Raw genomic sequence first — 23,196 nt, 5'->3', positions numbered from 1 at the left:
TGTTATTCATTGTATTTCACAACAGTATTATTGCCAATTGGTATGGTTTTCATCTACAATTCCATAATGATTCTCTATATTACTCTTTGCTTTCTGATTTCTTTACCCTGCCTTACTTCCTAAAAGTCTTACAAAGTTACCCTATTTTCCTATAGCACAATAATATTCTATCTCACTTTTATTGAAAACTGCCCTTGACATATATTAACTACTATGTGATCCCTGGAAAGTTCCTTAATATCTAGGTGACTCTATGAAACTTTAAGTTGCACCAAAGGTGCTGACCTACATAGGCTGAAGGAGTTACCTATACCAATCCCTATCACTATATCTTCATCACATGCCACAATTTCTGTCATTCCACAATAACTGAGCATATAATTTGTTCCCAGCTTTCTGAAATTATAAATAGGACTGCTATGCATATTTTTATACACATGCTAGATGTTGCTGTCAATAACCTTCTGGGCATAAACCCAATAGTAGGATCACTGGGTCAAAGGGTATAAAGAATTTATTCTTTTTCCTTGCATAATTCCAAATTCTTTCTGGAATGATTGGACCACTTCCCAGTTCCACCATCAGTGAATTAATGTGCTTGTCTTCCCATAGGCCTTCCAAGTCTGCACTTGATTTTTTTATATGTGCTAATTTTACAGGTGTGAGGCTATACCTAGTTGTTTTGATGTATACTTCTCTAATTATTAGGGATTTTTGGATAGTTTCTCAATTTGAATTTCTTCTTTGAAATATCTATATACTAGAAAATAGTTTTTAAACTTATCGTTTTATATCTATTCTCTAAAGATTTTGGGGACCAATAGAATGTAGGTTCTTTTCCCAAAAAATGTTTACTAATGTGTTTGTTTTAATATTCTTTATATTTACTTTTCCCTAACAGAAAGCAATGATGGCAACCCTTTTAGAGATGGAATATCAGACCCCACCCCCAAATCCTCACCCCCCAGAGATCAAATGCCATGCTCCATCTCTTCTCATATCACTCCCTGTCCCCTTCCTTAACCTAGACAGTAGAGGAAGGAACCACTCCAATTGACCTGCTGGGAAGAGGGGTTTATGTTGAGAAGTGTGTGTAGAGAGGGAAGGGGAATGGCCCCAATACTCCACTCCCCTCCAGCTATGTGCCACACTGTGAGCTATGTTCCCCTCAAACCTAGGCCCTCTCAAACCCTACCACAGGAACCTCCTTCCCCACTGACTCAACAGTCTACCCTCTGTGCCCTCACACAGCATGTGAGTCTCCCCCCAACCCCTCCCTTATCCCAATCAGAAGAGAGAGGGAGTGCTCCCATTGGGTGGTTGGGCAGAGGGGTAGGTGAAATAAGGAATATCTTCAGGTACATGGAGAGGAGAGGGGGAGGGAAACAACTCTGTTCCAGTCCCTCTGACTTTCTAGTAACAACCTCTTCCAGGCAACTGAAAGTTTGCCCACAGATAGGGCTCTGTGTGCCCTTTTTGGCATGTGTGCCATAGGTTCACTGTCATAGCATTACAAGCAATGAATGAAAGGATAAAACAGTTCTGTTAAACTAATTAGCTGATTTACCAAGTCCTACATTCAATGTAGAGTTCTAGTCTAATTTCTTAAGATTAAGCATTGCCTCATTTTGGTGTTTGTATCCCCAATGCTTAGCAGGTGCCGTGCCTAGAATATATAAGGCATTTCTTGAATGCTTAACCTGAACTAATTTGAATGTAAGGATTTGTTGTTTGTTTGTTTTCACCTTCCAGTCCTCATGGATGTCCCTCAAGGATTTGCCATGACTTCTCTTTTCTTTTCCTCTATATTCTTTCACTCAATGATCACATCATTTCTCATGGGTTCAATTATCTTTTAAATGTAGATGATTCCCATATCAACATCAACTTTAGTCTAGGCTCTCAGATACAATGCTGTAAACATCTTAAATGGAATGTCCCATACACATTTTGAACTCAGAATTTTGAAAACAGAAATAATTATTTCTCCCTGAAATCCCCTGCTCTTCTGACCTCTGTATTACTGTCGAGGGCACCATGACCCAGTCACTCAGCCTTACAATGACAATTTACTTAGTGTTATTCAGGCATTTCAGTAATTTTCTGACTGTGACTCCATTTGGGCTATTACTTGCAAAGATCCTGGAGTGGCTCAACATTTTTTCCTCCAAAAATATGTAGATGAAAAAAGTAAGGCAAATAATGTTAAGTGACTTGATCAACCACACCAGTATCTAGTATCTGAGGCCAAATTTGAATTCAGGTCTTTCTGATTCCCAGCCAAATGCTCTATTTACTGTGCTACCTAGCTATCCATTCCCAAATCTTCTCATTTCTACATTTGAAAGAGTTTTAATACATCCACTTTTCCCTACTTATATAGCCACAACTCTAGTTCAATTAATTTACCTGTCCTAGCCCTAGATGATAAACACAGTAAAGGTTACCTTTTACCTGGACTAATGGATGAAGGTCAAGTCTGAGTAAGATGACATCACACTGAAAGTATTCAGAGCTGGGCTGGGAACAGTCACTGTGGAACTTGTATAAAGTAGAAAACCATTCAGATTCTGGCAATTGAAGTGTAAGTGAGGAGATGCAATTTCAATACCCTTAAAGAATATTGCTAAGGGAGGGGATCTATGTCCTCTCTTCCAACTCCCTTTACTAGAATATCACCTTAGGAGATTGGGAGGATTTGGACTTCTCATTGGCCTTCCAGCAGAGTCCTGGGAGCATCAATGATTGGTGACATTGTCTGTGTTGAAAGCATAGATTCACTAAATACGTTGAAGAAAGGTAGTTTTAAGACTATAAAAAGTCCAGCAGAAAGCCATATGATGCCTGAGGGGAACATCCTGAGAATTCCATTGAAGACATTCCCAGGAGCTGTGTTATCTTTGTGTTCTGCCACACCTGTTCATGGTTCCGTGTGCTCTCCACCTGAGGCCACTTTCCCCTGAATTATCTTATATACTTGTGGGAAACTGTATCACTGACTTTTCCCCCACCAAGCTCTTTTAAAGCTAATTAATTCTGGCTTAATAATTGTTCTTAACAGATAGTTTTTGAGGAAAAGATGAGAGAAGGCCTTGTAAGTTTTAAGTTCATACTCCAGTTCCCTCAATGCATCCTAGAACCATGAGAAGGAAGTAACCAGTAGTGCCTGAGAGCTACAACCTGCAATGTTGAGTAAAGACTAGGACCAGAACACAGACAACATTTACATGATGTCTTCCCATTATAATCTCAATTCCTTTGGGGCAGGAACTTTTTTTGTCTTTCTTTATTTTTCCAAAGTTTAGTCAACATATAGTAAGGGCTCCTAATTGAACAGTAATTGTCATTTGATTTAATTAGATAAATTTAAAGTTTTTTTTTTCATTTTTTCCTTCATGTTCTAAACCTATTGATTTTGTTTACATTGTAAAGAAAATCTACTTGTCAGTACAAGCAAAATAGAAAGTCATAGTTGGCTGACATGAAAGAGTTAGTGGACAGAGAGGAGGTTTGATAAACTGAGGCAAGAGTGGACTTTGTTCTCTTCTGTGTTTGATGCTGACTAGACTGGCTTGTATAACATAGCTAGAGGGTCCTTAATGGCAGTTGCAAGCTAAATGGAGCAATAAGGAAAGTACCTTTTATATTTCTCTCCTATTTTTCCATCGTTTCCCTTCTACTACTTTTGATTAATTTAAATTATTAATCTAATTGCATATTTAAATATTATTTTATATTCATTTATTATTATTTATTTTTATATTAAATACATAAAATAATTTATAGTAAATTATTATATATTAAATATATCATATATATTAAATTAAGACCAGGCTCATAATGTTTACTCTCATAACAGGGAAGATTTAAATTACTATATGACTAAAATTCTTGCTTCATCTTTTATAATACATTCTCTGTCACAACAGATTAAAAGTTGTTCCAATATTCTTATTTGTGAGAGGTATAATCTATTCCTCTCTAACTTTTTATGTGTTGACTTTTAATATTGATATAATTTGTTCACTTGGGATTTATTGTGGAATATGGTACAAGATGATGATATGTTTCCTTCCAAACTGCTATCCAATGTTTCTAGTTATTTTCTTCAATTTGAACAAATTCATGTCACTTACCTTGAGTAGTTTCTCAGTCATCAAACACTTATTAAATGCCTAATCAAATACCAAACATAGTGCTAAATATTTGGGAAACACACAAACAAAAAGAGACAAACAAATAAACAAAAATGATATTTGCTCTCAAGGAATGACATGTTAATGGGGAAAATTATATATGAATAAGGGTATAAAGAAAATAATCTTAAAGAAAAGACACTAGCAGCTTAGAGAGGGGAGAATTAGGAAAGAACTGCAGGATGTCAATTTAGACTGATATTGAAGAAAATCTGGAAAGAGAATTGAGGAACAAGAGTATTCTAAGTCGGGTACACAAATAAATTAAACAGTTATAAGATTTTAATATAATTTACACCATTGTTCTATTTTAATATTCTCATTCAATATCAAGTAACTTTTATAGTAAATAATTCATGGTGTATTTTGTTATCTGATAAAACTAATTTTCTACAATTCTTTTCCCCCCATTTTTATCTTTATCCTCTAGATCTTTTATGTTTATGGGAATTTTATTACTTTGGATAATTATATAAAACCTTTCTTTTGTAATTTGATTGGTAAAAATAGGATAATCTTTAGCTTAATTTGGCTACCATTATCATTTTAACTATATTGACATGTCCCAACCATGAACATTTATTATCTGTTCACTTGTTTAGGTCTTCCTTTATTTCAGTGAAAATTATTTCATATTTCTACATAGTTAAGTCCAATGTATGTATATAATTTAGTATGTTAACTTTTGAATATTTACTATATTTTTTCATTATATTAAATTAGTTTTTTTTCTTTTTCTCTTTTCCCAACAATTTGATTCTAAGTGAATCATTTCCAACTCTCCCAACTAGTTCATCTTACTTTGTCAGATTAATCCCAGAAATTCCATATCTGTATTCTCTCAATGATCCTCAATTTAGAACTTTTAAGGATGTTTTTAAAATTCTTGTAGCATATAAATACTTATTCATTCATTTATTAATACTCTGTTGGTTTTCCTTCTTTATTTCATTTCTTTGTGAATTACTAATTAAAAACACTTTCAAACTGTTTTAAAGACAGTTTACTAAAGGTTTGTGATACTACTGGAATTCCATCATTTTTTTAGATAGAAATATGTACAGATATTCAGGTATGCTACTTTGGATTTAAACAATTTTATCTTCTTTTTGGTATTTTCCAGTCTTTTGGTCTTGTTAGTGAGTAATTCTATACCATGCAAATCAATGTTTTGTTTTGTTTGATTTGGTTTGGTGTGTGTATATGATTTGCATATATATGTGTACATATCCACATATATTCAAACACATAATTATACATATACAACATATTTCTTGCAGTATAATTAAAAGTTTGGAAATTCATGGTTATGTTGCTGGTTGAGAAAAATGAAATATTAGCTGGTATCCAAATGTCTTCTTTATTTTTTTTTTACTTTATTCATCTATTCAATTGTCAGTCCCAAGTGATTCTATTTCCACATGTTTGGAGCCCTCTCTCTACCCATTTCCATCCATTTTGCTACCCACCTCGTTCCAAAGAATATCAATAATTAAAAATCAGAAAAAAAGATTATATTGCCTATCTCAAGTGGACTATTCATAGCCAGTTAATTGGTCTTATTTTCACCACTTCCTTTTTTCTTTATTCTTAACACAGTTGCCAAAACAATATTCTTAATGAGCTGACCTATATATAAATATGTGATTCTCCTAGTCAAAAATTTTTTTTTCAAAAATTTTCTATTGCTCATAGGATAAAATAAATGTCCACATTCTAGCATTTAAAGCCCTCTACAATCTTTTTCCAAGTTACCTTTTAAGCTTTATTTAACACTAAGCTTCTTTAGAAATTCAATGTTCTAGCCCAACTGCATCACTAGATGCTTTCTGATCTATTTTCCTCTCTCCATATAGCCATACTTTGTTTAGATTGTCCCTCATGTTTGGAACAAATGCCCTACACATCTTTCTATAGAAATCTCACTTCTTTCAGGTGTTACCACCTCCAAAAAGTTTTCCTGAATTACCTAGCTCAAAGCTACTTTACTACTCTAAAAATCTCCCAAATCACTTTCTCTTTGGGTCTCTCCATCACTCCAATTATATTCTATTTTTATCTTATATGATTTCAGATGTACAGTGCCCTCCTTATTAGATTATACATTCCTAAAGGACCAAGAATGAATCTTTATGAATTTAAGCATTTACAATTTTAAGCAAAAATAAGCAGTACTTATTTTAGGTACTAGGAACTGGGTATAGTAATCTTGTTCCAAGTAGATCCTTTGGATAATTATAACATAGATTTATATCTGGAAGGAACCTTAAAATTTAATCCTTCATTGTATGGATAAGAAAACTGAGGCACAGAGGGGCAAAGCAACTTGAACACCATCACACAGCTCACAAGTGAAAGGGTCGGTTTCAAACCAAGTTTCTCTAAATCCAGAATTCTTTAATAATGTATTTTTTTCTAAATGAATGAATGAATAAGTAAATGAAAAGGAACTTAAATGAGAAGAAAGGATACATGGACTAATTTACCTTGATTTTATACCTCATTCCTTCCATTTCATTTCACCTGATTATTAAAGACATTGTAGGTATCTTTCAATAGGGCCTTTCTAGCAATTCTGAATTTTACTTCAAGAATTATAAAACTGTACATACCGTTAGACCTAGGAATACCTCTATTAAGTTTATTTCCTAAGGTGATCAAGGTAAAAGGAAAATAAATTATTTGTTCAAAATATTTATAGCAGATCTTTTTTTGTGGTGGCAAAGAACAGGAAACTGAAGTGATATCTGTCATTTGGGGAATGACTAAACAATTTGTGGTTTATGATTATAATGGAATACTACCGTGTCATAAGAAATGACAAACTAGATGATCACTGGAAAGACATATGAAGTGATGCAAAGTGAAGTGAGCAGAAACAGGAGAACATTGTACATAGTAATAACAAAAATGTATGATGACCAACTGTGAATGACAACTGTTATCCAAAAGGCAAGGATCCAGGACAACTCTAAGGGACTCATGATGAAAAGAAGGATATCCACCACCATAGAAGGAACAGAGAGAGACTGAATGAATATTTGAGATATACAAATGTGTAGGAAGATGGCAGAGTAGGTCCTAAATTTTTCTAATCGTCCTAACACCTGCCCCCCAACAAACAACCAAAATTAACTCCACAGAATCAAAGCTTAAAGTGGCAAAGTGATAAGAGTTAGGAGTGAAGCTGAACAGCCCTGGAAAATTAAGGATGAAGGTTTCTGACTTTCCTGGCCTCAGTCTCACCACCATAGACCCTGGGGACAGGAACAGAGAAAACAGAGTAGAATCAACAAGATAACCGATGGGGTCATCAATAGCAACTTCATCAGAGTACACAGAGTAGAACTGATAGGGTAATTGATGGGGACAGGATTCGCAATCTCACCTTGCCTATATCCCCAAGTATACCAGTAGTATCCTCAGTCACAGGGTCAAGAAATCAGCTGTGTCTGCTGATGCCTGGGCTTCGGAGACCCCAGCTGTTCCAAAGCTCGGGTTTGAGGAGATGGACACCATGGAGTCTGTAGAGAGCTGGGTACTAAGGGCAGGATGGAGTCCTTGCTGCTGATAATGGACTTCTGAGGCTAGGGAAATGCTAGCTGAATGTCTGTCCTGTCCTGGGCTATATCATTAGGAGAGGAGAAATGATGTACTGGTGAGTATGGTACTACAGTGGTCACTCCCAGAAGAGTGAGTCCTCTGGCACAGGGGCAGGCAGAGTAGCCACTTTGAGTATCACTGGCAGAACTGCCCACTGATTCTGGTCATAATACCTGAGCTTGATCATGGACTGGGGCTTGAGCAGGGGACCCAGGATTACATCAGTCCCTGGACTATAAAAATTGGAATAACTAAATAGGAAATAGGTTAAAAACAACAACAAAATGAGAACTAAGGTAAATATTCTGGTATAATAGGAACTTTGAGAGTTCAAAAAAAGCAAATTATCAAATCTATTAGCTTGCCTAATAAATTTTGAAAATAAATAAATAGGTTTTAAAACTGAGCAAGCAAAGGAGAAAGAATCTAACTTGATAGCTTTTCTGGAGACAGAAAGATCACAACTCAAACTCAGAGGACAGTAAAGTAAAAATACCTACTCCATATGTATTATACAAATAAGTAAATGGTCACAAACTCAAAAAAGAACTTCTGAAAGAGCTTTAGAAAGTTACCAAAAACCAAATAATAATGGTGGAGGAAAAGTTAGGAAAAAAATAAAAGCAATCTTAGAAAATTAAAAAAAAAAATCACCAAAATAGAAAAAAAAGAGATCCAAAAACTCACAGAAGAAATAATGCATTGAGAGATAGATTTGGACAAGAGGAATCTAATAATTTCCTGAGATAATAACAAATAATAAAGCAAAATCAAAAGAATGAACTAATAGAAAATACTATGAAACATCTTACCACAAAAACAACTAGTATGGAAAATAGTGCAAGGAGAGATATTAGAAAAGTTAGACTCCCAGAAAATTATGATAAAAAAGAATTTAAACACTGAGCTACTGAAAATCATGAAGGAAAATTTCACAGAAATTCTAGAATTAGAGAGTAAAAGTAGAAATTGAAAGAATCAACCGAACTACCAGCTAAAAGAGACCCAAAGATCAAAATGCATAGGGACATCATTGCTAAGTTTTGTAGCTCCCAGATTGAGGAGAAAATACTTCAAGCAACAAGAAAAACACAATTTAAATACAGTGTAGATATAGTCAAAATAATTTAAGATCTAGTAGCCACAACATTAATAGAATTCAGGACATGAAATGTAGCATTTTGTTGAGCAACAGAACTGAGTTTAAAACCAAGAATCACACATCTAGCAAAGATGAACATAATTATAAAAGGTAAAAAAAAAATGGACATTTAATAAACTAAAGGAGTTTCAATTCTTCCTGGGGGAAGCCCCAGAACTCAGAAGAAAATTATATCTATAAGAAACATACAAAAATAATGAAAGACTAATAAGCAACCCAAAAGGTCATTCCTATATGGGAAAATGTCATATATGGCCCCTAGGAAAGGCATCATTGCCTGGGTATTGTAAAAGGGCATGTATGGAGGGAAGACTTAAGGTCAAGGTGAATGGAAATAAATGAGTCAAAATGGTTGTGGAATAGATCAGGAGAAGATAGGGTGGAATGGCTCTCTCATAACGAGGTTAATGAATGGAGGAATTGCCACAGGATGGTTAAGAAGGAATGGAGGGCTAGTAGTACTAGAAGCCTATTCTCATCAGATCTTGGATAAAGAGAATACAACATATACAATTAGAAAGACAAAAGCTTTCGCGTGATGGGATAAAGGAGGGACTGGGGAGAGAAGTACATATTAAGAGAAGAAGGATAAGAGAAGGGGGTAGGGAGGGACTCAGGAAAAGCCAGGAGAAGGATTTTTTGAATCAAATTCATATCAAGAAATAGGAGGGCACAGTTGTGGGGATAAGAAAGGGATTTAAATAAAGATAGAATAAGAATGAAAAGGTATGGCAGATCAACAATGGATAGACCTTTGGAAAGAAAGGCCAATTTGGAAGTAGGAGGCCAAAGGGATAAGAAAGGATTTTTGGAATGGGTTTGAATTGGAGAGATATTGGTCTAAGCAAATTGGACATTTGAGGAGGGATACAGCAGAAAATAAAGGAAAAGGGGGACAAACGGTGAGAAGGAACAGAGTAGATGGAAATTTATGAGTAGTAACTATGGCATTTAATGAAATGGGATGAATTCACATATTGGAAGAAAATGGAAAACAGGAAGGATAAAAAAAAGCAGGACCTGAAAATATGTTGTTTACCAGGAACACTGAAAATGAGAGACAAACATAGAGTGAAGGTTAGGATCTGGAACAGAATGTTCTAAGTCTCAGCTGATCCAGATACGACAGGGGTAGCAGTTATGATCTCTGACACAGTTGTGACTAAAATGTATATATTTGGAAGGGAAAAACAGGCTAACTATATTATGTTGAGTGGATTACTAAAGATAATGAAGCATTATTAATAATGGTCCTGCATATACTGTTATAGCACCCAAATTTTAAAGGAAAAACTAAATGAGATACAGATCAAAAAAGAAAAAAAATTAATAATAGTAGAGGACTTTAAATTTTTCTCCTCAGATCTAGATAAATCTAACCAAAAAAGTAATTAACAAAGGAGTTAAGGAGATAAAAAGAATATTATATCAGTTAAATAAAATAGCTATCTGGAGAGTTCCCCATACCAGTATGAGATTAGTAGTACACTTAAGCCTGAGCATATACATAATCCAAATATAGTTTCCAGTGCGATAACAATTGTTTACAAGAGCACAAATACTATATAAAAGTCTTAATTTAATATTCATCATATGATAGTGGTAAGGATGCCTCCTTGAGGAGTGGTGGCATTGGAACAAAAGTTTCAATGAGCATGACAAAGCTGGAAAGACTTGTTTTGGAAAGAGCTTGGCTCTGGCAACAGATTGTATCTGCTACCTAAGGACCAATCTAGCTAAATATGGCCCTGATAATATATGTTAACTGAAAACCAGAAGGGTTAAAGTGAACTAATTTAAAATGATAATAGGAACATGGAGAAACAGGTCTAATATTACATTGCTAGAGCAGGTGTGAATTTTTTTTTTTTAGAAAACAAGATGGAAATATACAAATTAAGAGTTGTAAAGCTGTTTATGCTCATTGACATAGGGATTCCATTCATAGTTTTAGGTCTTAAAGGCATTATTGAGGGGATAAAAAGCTGTGTATATAAGAATATATTCATGGAAGCTCTGTTAAGACAAAATAACTGGAGATAACAGAAATGAAATGATAGGGAGATATGGATGAATAGATCATGATATTTGAATGTAATAGATTATTGTGTGTTATTAGAAATGATATATATTGTAAATATAAATTAAATAAGAGAAATATGTGAAGAAATGAAAAGAGAATAAGAATAATGCCTACCATGATCATATTTTTTAAAAAGACATAAAATCAAAGAAAAAAACTGTCCAAAGATAACAAATCCAAAGGGAATTCAAAATATGTTTATATTAGCACACATATAAAATTTTACAAATTTTATATTGTAAATAATATGGAGTTTGTGGTTTTGTACATTTTTAATAATTTTAGGCACTTAAATTTTTTTCTTGGTGGTTTTGATTATGAAGTATATAATAACAATAAATTAATAAAGAGAGCAAAATAAAAAGAAACATATCATTCTTTACTTCCTCCATGAATTTTTCTCCATTGTAAGCCCACTGTTTTGTTTCACAGATGGAAGAATACTGCTTCTTGTAGAAAATACAAGCTTGGCATTTCAAGACCTTCACAGTCCAGGTCCAGACCTTTCATATTATTTCTTTTCATATACATTAGGAGAATTCTATTTCTTTCCACTTTATAAAGACTTTCCCCTCATGTCTGAAATACATTCCCTTATCACTTGTGCCCCATAAAATAATTTTCTTCTTCAATTCATATTCTGTACCAATTTCCATGGAAGGTCTTTCCTTATATTCTTCATTATTAATGCTCACTTCCTCCTCAAACTATCTTAGATTGAATTAACCACATAACCACTGTAGCTTCCCTTAAGAATTTATACTCCTTGAGATCCAAGGATTATTTGATTTTTTTCCTCTGAATCACTAGTACTTAACTCAGTAATACATATATATAAATGACTTATCAATACTTTTTGATTCAATTGAATTGAATTCAGAATAGAAGCTTTAGAAATGAAGAAAAATTCTTCATTTATGTATGCCAAAACAAAAATAAGTTTTTCACTGTTTATTTGCTAGTTGGAATTTACACAATTATTTACATTATTTGTAATAGTACATTATACTAAGGTAGATGATATGATGATTATCACTTAACATTTTTATAGCAAATTCTACATAGAAACCAGAGATTCATAATGACATCATCACCATCACCTGATAACTTTAGAACTATTTTTTTTCATGATGATTAATGAGGTGGCAGTTCTTTATTTTTTTTAAATTTAGTAGTATTCAATATAATGAATAGATTAATTTCATTACTGAAGTAACTGTAATATAGCCATACAATTTAGAAGTGTCCAGCTTTCAATTTATACTTTACTTAGTTGCTTGATGAACCTCTCTATATATTTCATGAGAGAGTGAGGGAATAAAGGTATATAGCAGGGTTCATAATTAACCATTTGTTGCTCTAATATGTTGATATCTGGGAGTGATTGCAAGTAAGTGTTGGTTGAATTGTGTTTATTGTGTGTCAAAAGATAATTAAGAGGTAGTGTATTACAAAACACAGCACTTTTCCTTCTTTTTGTATTCAGCACATCTAAATAAGAAAAATGACCACCATTTCTAGTATTGTTATATTTTATAGAGTAGAGTTTAACCTTCTTGAGGACAATAGCATTTTGTCATTTTGTCATTGTATCCCCAGCTCCTAGCACAGTGTCTTGAAGCATGGGACACAATTTAGTGTGTCTTGAATCTTAAATAGACAATGAGAGAATTGTATACCTTTGGAACTTCCCCTACCATCTCACTCCCTTGGGTGATATATTCAGTGCCAACCCAATAATCAAGGAGTAATATTACTCTTAATAAAAACAAAGTCAAAATAAAAGTAATATTTTATTATCTGTTTTTTGAACAAATACTCTTTGGCTCTTACTTCAAAATAACAAATTCCTTCAATAAATAATTGACTGTAGAATGCTGCATCCTGACATAAAATATTTGGAAAAGTTTTAACCTGAAGTTTTAGAATACCATTTTCATCCCGGGGAATCAATATCACTCAATCATGCCTCTGAAGATAATGTTTAAAATTTGTACAATCCTATGATAGGATAATTGTCAGAAACATAGTTTCTAAACATTATAATAATGTTACTATTTAAATAAAATAAAACCTCAACAGACAATTTTGAATGGGATAATATGAATTACCTTTGAGTAAATCTGATCTTCTTATTCAGATTATGGTATTCTCATGATCCTAGCATATTTGTAAATATCACCAGATGACATTCTTTCAGCCTATGAATATATGAACAGGACAGAACTTTCAAGGATTTATGCTAGAGAGGATACACACACACACACACAGAGTTGAAATGATAATGATAATAAATTATATTTTCCCACTTCTTTTTATGGTTTTTATGTTCTTTTTATATTTTTATATTTTATTGTTCATGTTTTATGTTTTTATGCTTATATTTTGCCATTCATGTTGCTTAAAACCTTTGTATTTTACATAGGGATTCTCTTGTAAGAAAATGTTTTTTACTTTCAATATCCTCATTCTATTAATACTTCATATTATAAATCTTCTTTAGTTATTGTCAATAAGATTTTTTAAAGTTTACTAAAAAGAATCTGAAATATATGAATTACCTTCATAAAATTAAAGAAAATCAATGAAATTACTAGAATTTTTAAAAATATGGTTGATTGGGAAAATATTTCCATAGAATGACATGTACAAAATTCTACTATTAAAAATGTATGAAGAATTGACATCAGAATTGAATCATGTCTAGATAGACAAGCAGTCAATGGATGTGAACAAATCACTTCAAAAGAAGGCAAGTTCACAAGCATTTATTTAGCTCCTACTGTGGGCCACCAACTATACTAAATGCTGAGTAAAATCATTTGCAAAGCATAATTTTTCACATCAAAGCATGCTGTAAATCACTACTATTAATAGAAGGAAATGAAAATATTTCTGAGATGTGACTCTGTGATAGGGTTCCTTTTTCCAGGATTCTTCCATCTCTTCCCACTCTCTCCAACTTGAGTTCAGCTAATTTTTTTCCCCCACAAAACATGACATTGATGTCCCTGGGATTTGATTGACCCAGGAGGCTAAGATTGAAGCTGCCCTTCCCTTGATGTAGCTTCTGAGTAGTCTCTGGCTTTATTGATGTGGCTTCCTGGTCACCTAAGGGCATGATTCATGTGCAGTTGGGGCCCTTCAGACTTGGCAGATATCCCAAGACCACAATGAGTCATTAAGCCTTAGACTCTTGACAAGACAAGTTTCTAGATGGAAATGAAATGTGTGTGGCAGCAGGGGTGGGGCAGGAGAAAGTTTGAGGGGGGGATGGACATCTACTCACAGTACATACTAGAGTGTATCTTTGTTGAAAATCTTTTCTATGCTATGGCCAAGTAAACTTTATTTTATTAACTATTATTTCTGTTATTAATTGTCGAATGGTCAATGAGTGCCTTAGCTCTATCTGTAACATCTTAATGCTATGAACATTGGCAAAAATGAGAAAAGGTATCCAAGCAATGCTGGGAGGAGTGTGGAGAGACAGGCACACTGCTACACACTTGATTAAGCTGTGAATCAGTCAAAGATGGTGTATTTCAACAGTCAAAGACATAGATGCAACAAATGCAAAGGCTGCTGAGGCAGCTGATGGAATAATGGATGGAGCTTTGGGTATGGGATCAGGAAGACCTGAGTTCAAATATAAAATCAGAAACTGATCATCAGTTAGACTGGGCAAGGGACTTCAGTTGTGTTTGCCTCAGTTCCTCCAACTGGAAACTGGGGCTGATAATGGCATCTACCTACTAGGGTTGTTGTGAGAATCAAATAACATGATATTTTTAAAAATGCTGGCACCTCATATTTGCTTGAAAAGCTTATTCTCCTCTTTATAGATCAAAAGATTTATAATGGAACTCTGGTGGGAGAGAATTGGAAATCTCCATTTCTCAGAAAATGTCTTAAAAACCCACTGATACATGACTACACTAGAAGATTATTCTGTAGCCAGAGAGGAGACTCAGTGGCAACATAGTGGATAACTGGGTCGAATTACTCCCCCTGCACAGCCTGGTTGTTTAAGTTCAGGTAAATCAGTCCATATTGCAGTGATTTAAGGAATTTTACAAATACATAAGATACAAGATAGGTGAAAGTCTACCCTGGTGCAGTTTTCTAATTGGGTGTTCTCTAATGAAATCAATACAAAATAAATCACTATGAAGGAGCTGTGACACTTGGTAAGAGGAGTTCACACCTATGAGATGATGAGTTTACTTCCTCCTAAACCCTAATAAAGGCAGAAAAAATACATAGAAATAGAATACAAAGTGAATATGATGAATCCTGAGAACTCTGAGAACAAAACAAGCATAGAGGAAAGAACAATAGGCACACCTAAGTACAATGATGTATACAAAATGACAGGGACTGGGCTTGTGATTTCTTTGTTACCAGCAGTTCTTGGGTGAAGAAACTCCCATTTTCAATGCAGTTCAGAACCCACTCTGAATCTTCCAGGTTTTGAATACTATAGGAAAGAGCTGTCAAACTCAAACAAAAACAGGGGTCACTTAATTGTATACATAGTTCTCAGCAAATAACTTTTTAATTCAGTTTTTTTTAACTCATTTTCTAAGACAGAAGTGCAAGAGCTAGGTAAGCAGGGTTAAGTGACTTGCCCAGGGTCACACAGTTAATTCCTGAGGTCAACTTTGAATTTAGGAAAAGTCTTCCTATTCAGGCTAGACAGTCCACCCACTGTACCACCATTAGGCAAAAATAAATGCTTATTTCTTTCCTACAATCTACCTTTTAGCATTTAAAAATTTATTAATAGCCCTTATTTTCTGTCTTAGAATTGATACTAGTCTGCATTCCAAGTCAGAATAAGAGTAAGGGCTATGCAATGGAGATTAAGTGATTTGCCCAGGGTAGCACAGCCAGGAAATATCTGAGGCCACATTTGAACTCAAATCTTTCTGCCTCTATTCCAAAAGTCTATCCATTATGTCACCAATATGCCTTAACAGTTTTAAAACATAATTTTACCTATGTTTTATTACAGTTTGATTTATTTGTTTTTATCTTTTAAAATTTATTTTACTTCTTCTTATAATAATTTTTTATTTTTCCCAGATTATATGTTAATACGATTTTTAAAGTATTCATTTTCTGATATTTTGGAATCCGTGTTCTCTCTCTCCCCTCTCCCCCTCTTCCTTCCCCAAGAAGGCAGATAAAATGATACAGATTGTACATATATTATCATATAACACATATTTCCAAGTTTATCATGTTGACATTTAAAAATGTATTTTTCAATTATATTTTCATCTGCTTTGGGCTACACTCAGGGGTGTCATGGGTCAGCCAAAGGCACACATGGGTTGTGTGGGTCATGTGTTATCACCCCTTGCCTATAGGGTTGTGAAGTTAAATGACCTCCCAAAGGTCAGACAGTCAGTCTTTATGTCAGAGGCATGACCTGAACCCAAGTTCAGATTTTGAGGCCAGCTTCCCGTCTATTATGTCTCATTCCCTCTTGACTTAAACATAAAGATCACAAAAATGTAAATGAAAAAGATGACTAAAAGCATGTCCACTAGCAAGGTTAAAAACCAAGGAAGGTCTCTAAGAAGAATTAATGAAAACTTGGGCAGCTGGGTTTCTCAGTGGATTGAGAGTCAGGCTTAGAAATGGGAGGTCCTGGGTTCAAATCTGACCTCAGAAACTTCCTAGCTGTGTGACCCTGGGCAAGTCACTTAACACCCATTGCCTGGCCCTTACTGCCCTTCTTTCTTGGGACTATTACACAGTATTGGTCCTGAGATGGAAGGAAAGGGTTTAAAAAAGAAGAATTAATGAAATCTACAGCAGAGAAGAGACAACTACAAAAGCAGGATGTTACACATTTGTGATGGATGTTTTTATTTAATTTCTTTTCTTTCTCACAAAGTATAGTTTCAATTTGAAATGGAAGCAGAATGGAAATGCCTGTGGTTTTAAAACAAACAGCATCAATAAAGCCCATTAAAAAGAAGATTTAAGAAGCAGAGATGGCATAGGATGAAGGGCTCTAAAATTCCTGTAGGAAATTTCGGCTAAATTTGGTGTTTTCATGATATCGTAGGCATGATCCAACTGACAATAAAAACATCCCATGGTATATCTTGATTTCTCATTGTTCTGGTCTTGTGTAGTCTGGGCAATGAATAGGATCATTAGAGATTAAAGGTATACTTTTGAGGTCATCTAATCCAAACAGTCATAGATTTAAAAATCAATATTCAAATACTATATTTAATAATATTCATTAATAATAGCAAAAATGTTTTAAAAACTAGAGTGAAAAGGGAACTAAGTCAGTCATGGTCACAAGAGAAAAGAGAGAGAGGCAGAGTTCCAGCCAACTATATACAAAACATGATCACTTAATGTGGTGGAAAGAAGAGAGGAATTCTGGGAAATATAAGAGGAATTCTGGGGAACATAGTTCAAAGTTTAAAAATGTCCACTTATACATGTCTCCATTCCATTTTGCAGATAAGGAAACTGAGGTTTGGAGGACTTAAATGACTTATCCAGGATCACATAACTAGTAAATGTTCAGAGGAAGGATTTGAATCCTGCTCTTTTATTCCAAGTCCTGAAACCTATGGCTGCCATTATGAAATTGTAGTAGAGAAGAAGTGTCAAGAAGCCTACAAAACAGTACATTTGTAGATATCTTTTGAAATTATCTTTACATTAAAGGAATGTTTAATTAAACAAAAGCAAGTTTGAGAATAACAAATCACATTAAGTTCCATCAGAGTTGTAGTAACATTTCTTTTTTGTCCTATTTTCTCCTAGTGTTGAAAGCCATAGCAGTGGGGTATTGTATGTTTTGAAAGGTTTATAAATAAATAGATATCATATCGTAGTTATGAATACCTGGAACTCTTTTGTAGTTTGGAACATGAAACCTTGGCTTCCTCAGTCCTTCAAAAAGAAGAAAATGGAATGTCAGCTCAGTAAAGCCTAGCATGGGAATGGGGAAGAAACTATATGGGGGATAGACAGACTACTCAAGGACCAATTATTGACCATAGAAAATTCAATAGTGGAATTGATTGACAATGGAGGTTTAGAGCCTGTCAACCCACTCATCACTCCCTTGTGCCCCTTTATGCTTGGGAAGATGAAAGAACAAGTTGAAGCGAGAGGCTAGCCCTCCGTTATGGACTAGTGGAAGAAGCATGGATGTGTAAGTCAAGAAGACTTGAATTTCATTCACAGCTCTGCCAGTGACTCGCCACATGTGCTTGGGCTGGTCCCTCACCAAGGTACTAAGGTTGACTTCCTCATCCATCAGTCAAAATGAATTATTCATTGCTTACTAGGTTCCAGGCACTAAGTTAAACAACAGGATCACAAAGAAAGATGAGAAAGCTGCCTTCAAAGAGCTCACATTCCAATAGAGGAGATAACGTGCAAAAAACTTTATGTATGTATATATATAGAATATATTATATATTTATACTTGTATATGATACATATAAGTACAAATGAAAATAATTGCAGAGGAAAGATTCTGTCAATGAGGGAGAAAGGAAGGAGAATCATAAAGAACATTTGTGGCAGGTAGAATTTGAACTGAGCTCTGAAAGGAAGTCTACAAAATAAAGATGGTGGATTGGCCAGTGCCTTCCAAGGGCTGATATGCTATGGTGCTATTGAAAGGGGATAGCTACTAGGACACTCCATGGATAGAGCAGTGGGCCAGGTTAATTTTTGTTCAAATCTGGTCTTAGACATTTAGTAACTGTGTGACCCTGGGTTAGTCACTGAATTTCTGATTACTCAACAAAAGTTTCCCCTGGATCTCCTGGAGAAGGAAATGGTAACAACCAAGAAAACCCCTCGGCTAGCTATGGTCTGTGGGATCACAAAGAGTCAGACGTGACTGAACAATAACAAAACTGCAAAGGGGTATTTGGAAACTGGCTTCAGAAGAAAGGTACTTTCCATGTGGCATGAAAAATAGAGTGAGCAATAAAAACACATCATAATTAGAAATACAGTCTATGAAAAGTGTGGGAGGGGGAAGAAAGAAGAAAAGTGACTATAAGTTACGGAAGTCCCTGGACAGCCGACCATAGACCCATCAATATTTTATGCATGTTTTATTTGCCTATTTATTCTGCAGTTCAATAAAAATTACCCGTTGCTATGGTAACATGAAAAATCAGAGATACCTGCCCTATGCTGAGGTATGGTGTTCCACCTTCTTAATGAAACACACACATCATGGGGGCTCAGGCTCTGTGCTTGGTCATAACTTTGGGGAAACAATTCATAATGAAAGGGTTAGGGAAATGACTCTGGGCCATGGTGTTCATACATGATTTAGCAAACAGAGAGGAAATATGACCTGGAAAAGAAAGCATAAATCCAGAACAACCTAAGAAAAATTCCTCTTCTCTGGGTACTTGACAGGGCAGTGGACAGAACTCTGGACCTGGGGTCCTTTAGACCTGGGTTCCAATCCCCTCCATGATACTTCCTCATCACTGGATCTGGGAATAGTGCCGTCAGTTCCCCAAGAGTCAGTTTCTCCATCTGTAAAATAGGGGTGATCCTATGTGGGGGTTCAAATAAGAGAAGGAATAGAAAGTGTTTTGCAACCTTTCAAGAACCATCTGTGTGTGATAGTGAGGAGGAGCCTGAAGGTGATGGAGTGCAAGGAGGAGAAAGCCCACCTGTTGGCAAGGAGAAAAAGAACCCGGTTATTTATTTTCTCTCTTAGGGAGGACAGGAAGTCCCACTGAATAGAAGCTGAAAGCAGGCATCCTCACCTGACTTGATCAGACACATTCCAGCCTTCATCTGCTTTGAGTCCATTTCAAGGGAATGTGAAATTCCAGTCCAAGATTTCCTGGTGGCTGCTCCTGGTGAAACACATTACCTAGGGATGTCTGTGCGAGTGTCAGAGAGGTGGAGAAATCCTTCAAATCTGTTAAATGTGGAATAAAGAGGAGAATAACTTGAATTAAATTCCTGTGCCCACTTGAAATAGGCTCTGACTGTGCCTCTGTAGCTAGCCCTGATTTTTGCATGAAAATATTCCTTTTGTCCCTATCTGGTGTTAGCCTTCAAAAAGGAAGAGGGTTTAAAAAGCAGGAAATAATGTGAGATTTTAAGCAAACAGTTCAATATTCTTTTCGAATACTCTCTGTATTCAAAAGCGCTTTGATTTATATCTTTAGGCCTCTTTGAAAATGTGCCTCTTTTAAAAGGCCATCCCTGATTTTGGTCTTTTGTTCCTTTATGAGCTTTGTCCCTGATTTCCAATATAGAGACTGGAGAGACATGTTGTGAAAGGAGAGAAAATAAAAAAATTAAAAAACTTGCAAACTGTGTTAAAAATGCCTTTCGAAAATTAAGTTTAATATAAAGTTCCTCCCGGACCTCCTCGCCATTGAAAGTATTGTCCATGTTAAATAACTCTTCTGTTCCAAATACCCTTTGTTTTCACGCAATGTAATTAAAAGGGAACCCAGAAGGGGCAGCAGTAAAGCAAGGTGCACAAAGCAGAAACATATTATAATTAATATTTAACATCAGTTTTGATTGCTTTTTACAGTAAGCATTCGAAATATCAATTAGAATATATATTCAAAGTTTTCTGCTTTTCCCATTACACAGTGGAAGGGGCTATTTTTAATTCTGGATACTCCATACCAAATAATACATAGTCCCTAATTAAATAAAAGGCTGCAATTCAATGGAGAGTTTCTGCTGATGTCATAAATAATGGGAGCGCAGCTCGGCACGATGGATGAGTGGCAGCTGAACCCTGAGAATGAATTACAACTTGAGCATGCAATCAGGGACGAGGTATTGTTATTTGTAATAGATGTAAAATGATTATTATTATTTTTAAATACAGACAAAGAGGAGGAAATTTGAATTCAAAAATCTGGTGACTAGGAGGCAAAAGATTAGAAAGTATGTGATTACAAGTGAATACAGGGTATCGGGAATGAAATGTACGAATTTCCCCAAGAATAATCGAGTTCTATATTCTCTATAGATAAATCACTAGGTATATCTTTGGAGAGATAGATGCGGGCAGAAGTCCATTAACAGGAATAAGACTTTGGGTTGGGAGGGTTTTATTTTAAAATGTACTAAGCAGAGTCAGGTCCTCCGGTGAATAGCAGGGTGAAGCAGCCCATATTTAATGTCCTTAAGGTGCTGCATAGAATTCTGCCCTTTGCAGGGAAACAACTAGAACTAGCCATCAACTCATAAGGTACATCAAAGGCTTTCTTCTCGCACAAGCTCATTTAGAGTGGTGCAATTTCATCCTGATGTGTGGGGAATTAAGTATGTAAATCCCATATTGCTAATTATTTTTCAATGTTGAGTATCAACAGTGAACTTGACTCAGCATCAGACATGGAAAGGAACAGGGTTCTTGCCCAAAGGGCTTATAGGCTAAGATAGATAGACCAAAAGAATCAGCCATAGTGCCCCTGGCAGAGAAGGTAGGGGAATCCGAGTTTTGAGGTTTGCTGAGCTTTTTTTTTATCATCTCAGTCTCCAGACCCCTTAAAGAAAAATGAGTTTGGATGGTGAAGAAGGGGGTAGGTAGTGTTTGATGTTCAGTAATCACACAGAGGCTATTCTATTAAGAAATACCTAAAAAAAGGTACTAAAAAGGGATATAGATACCTGGAGATTAGAACAAGAAATGGGGTGAAGAACCCTGAAAAGATTGTAATGGAAGTGATCTATGAAGGGATTGACAACAGAAATATGAAATCAAGTTTTGAAATAATTTGAGAGGCAAAGAGCTAAGTGTATACGATGCCAGCAAAAGTGTGGAGAGAAAAATCTTGTTATCCCATTGGAATGGTGATACCACCAATTTGGAAGCTCCTTGCTGACAATGCAGATCACAAACCCATCTGTCACTCCAATCCCAGTCTTTCCATAAGTTCACCACAATGAGGTCCACCCAATGTGCTTGTTACAGGCTTTCCTAGCCTCTTCGCGTTTCCAGATTCATTAATAAATCCTTTTTACCAAAAAAAATAGCAATATTCAGTTACTTGAAAATGCAGTTGTGGTCATCATCATCATCATCATCAATATTAAAAATAATAATAGACATTATTTTAAAGGTTGTTTAATCCATTTGAGATTCACAATAATCCTATGAGGTAAAAAGTACAAGTATTGTTCTCCTTCTTTTGAAGATGAAGTGATTAAAGCTCAGAGAGTTTAAACTCAAATCTTCCTTCTTCCATATCTAGCATTCTTGTCTTTATAATGCTTTGCTTCTGTTAATACAGTAAATACTCCTATATTACTTGGAAATCTGGCCACCCTGTAGAGCTGAACACTGCTGAGAACAGGGAAGGAAATATAAACGCACCTGAAGTACCAAAATGGACATCCTCCAATTCAGATGTAATACTGCCTTGGAGACTACTTTACCAACTTTCTCTTGTACTGTCAGACTGGCCCCAAGGAGGGTGATTGAATGCTCTTGTCCTCTGAATTCTAAGGATAAGCCTGAGAACAGAGGATTTTTCAGTGACTTTTGTTCACAAGCCCCCATCCAGTGTATTTACCCATTGCTTGTCAACTAATCAGGCAGAGCTATTTTACTTTTAGAAGGTAATATTTACTAGAAGATGGCATAATAAGTGCAGTTCATACAAAACCAATCTCCCCTAAGAATCTGGGACAGAATCTCCACTTCTAAACAAAATTCTTTGAAACAATGGTTTCAAAAAAAACCAAAGAGTAAATTCACTGCTTCTAATTATTGGCAATTCCTCTCTTCATCCATGGAGTCCTCATTAAATTCCCCTTATGATTAATCCTTTGCTGGACTCTGAGTGGGTTTAGGCTTTGAAGACTCCATAGTTGCAACATCTCCATCTGGAAAAGGTCATAATGCCTGATAATGGCCCAGGCTGTGATGAATTGCATGCTAAAGGTGGTGGTAGGGAAGCAGTAGAGTGAGGTATTTTCAATGGCCTTCTCTCCCCCTTGTTGTCACCTAGTATAGAACCAAGTGATCTGAATCTTCATGGTAGTGCTAAAACTTGAATGCTTTCTTCTTCAGAACTTTTCTCCTGTATGCATATGCCCAGAAATGTGTCTCTTTTCATCCCATTTATTGCACAATATCATTAGATTTC

The 23,196-nt window shown here is 35.3% G+C and overlaps 1 long non-coding RNA gene across 1 annotated transcript; it reads left to right on the top strand.

The window, feature by feature from the left end:
* The first annotated feature begins 6,997 nt into the window (after positions 1-6,997).
* Positions 6,998-20,130, top strand: LOC103101512 (uncharacterized). Its single transcript, XR_470688.3, has 3 exons — positions 6,998-7,854; positions 11,477-11,539; positions 19,785-20,130. It is a non-coding gene; the product is annotated as an uncharacterized LOC103101512 (long non-coding RNA).
* The last annotated feature ends 3,066 nt before the right edge of the window (positions 20,131-23,196 follow it).

The sequence above is a fragment of the Monodelphis domestica genome, chromosome 7 (assembly GCF_027887165.1).
Source record: "Monodelphis domestica isolate mMonDom1 chromosome 7, mMonDom1.pri, whole genome shotgun sequence".
In the NCBI taxonomy this organism is placed as follows: Eukaryota; Metazoa; Chordata; class Mammalia; order Didelphimorphia; family Didelphidae; genus Monodelphis; species Monodelphis domestica.
The sequence above is the reverse complement of the archived record's forward strand: the minus strand, read 5'-3'. Positions and strand labels throughout refer to the sequence as shown.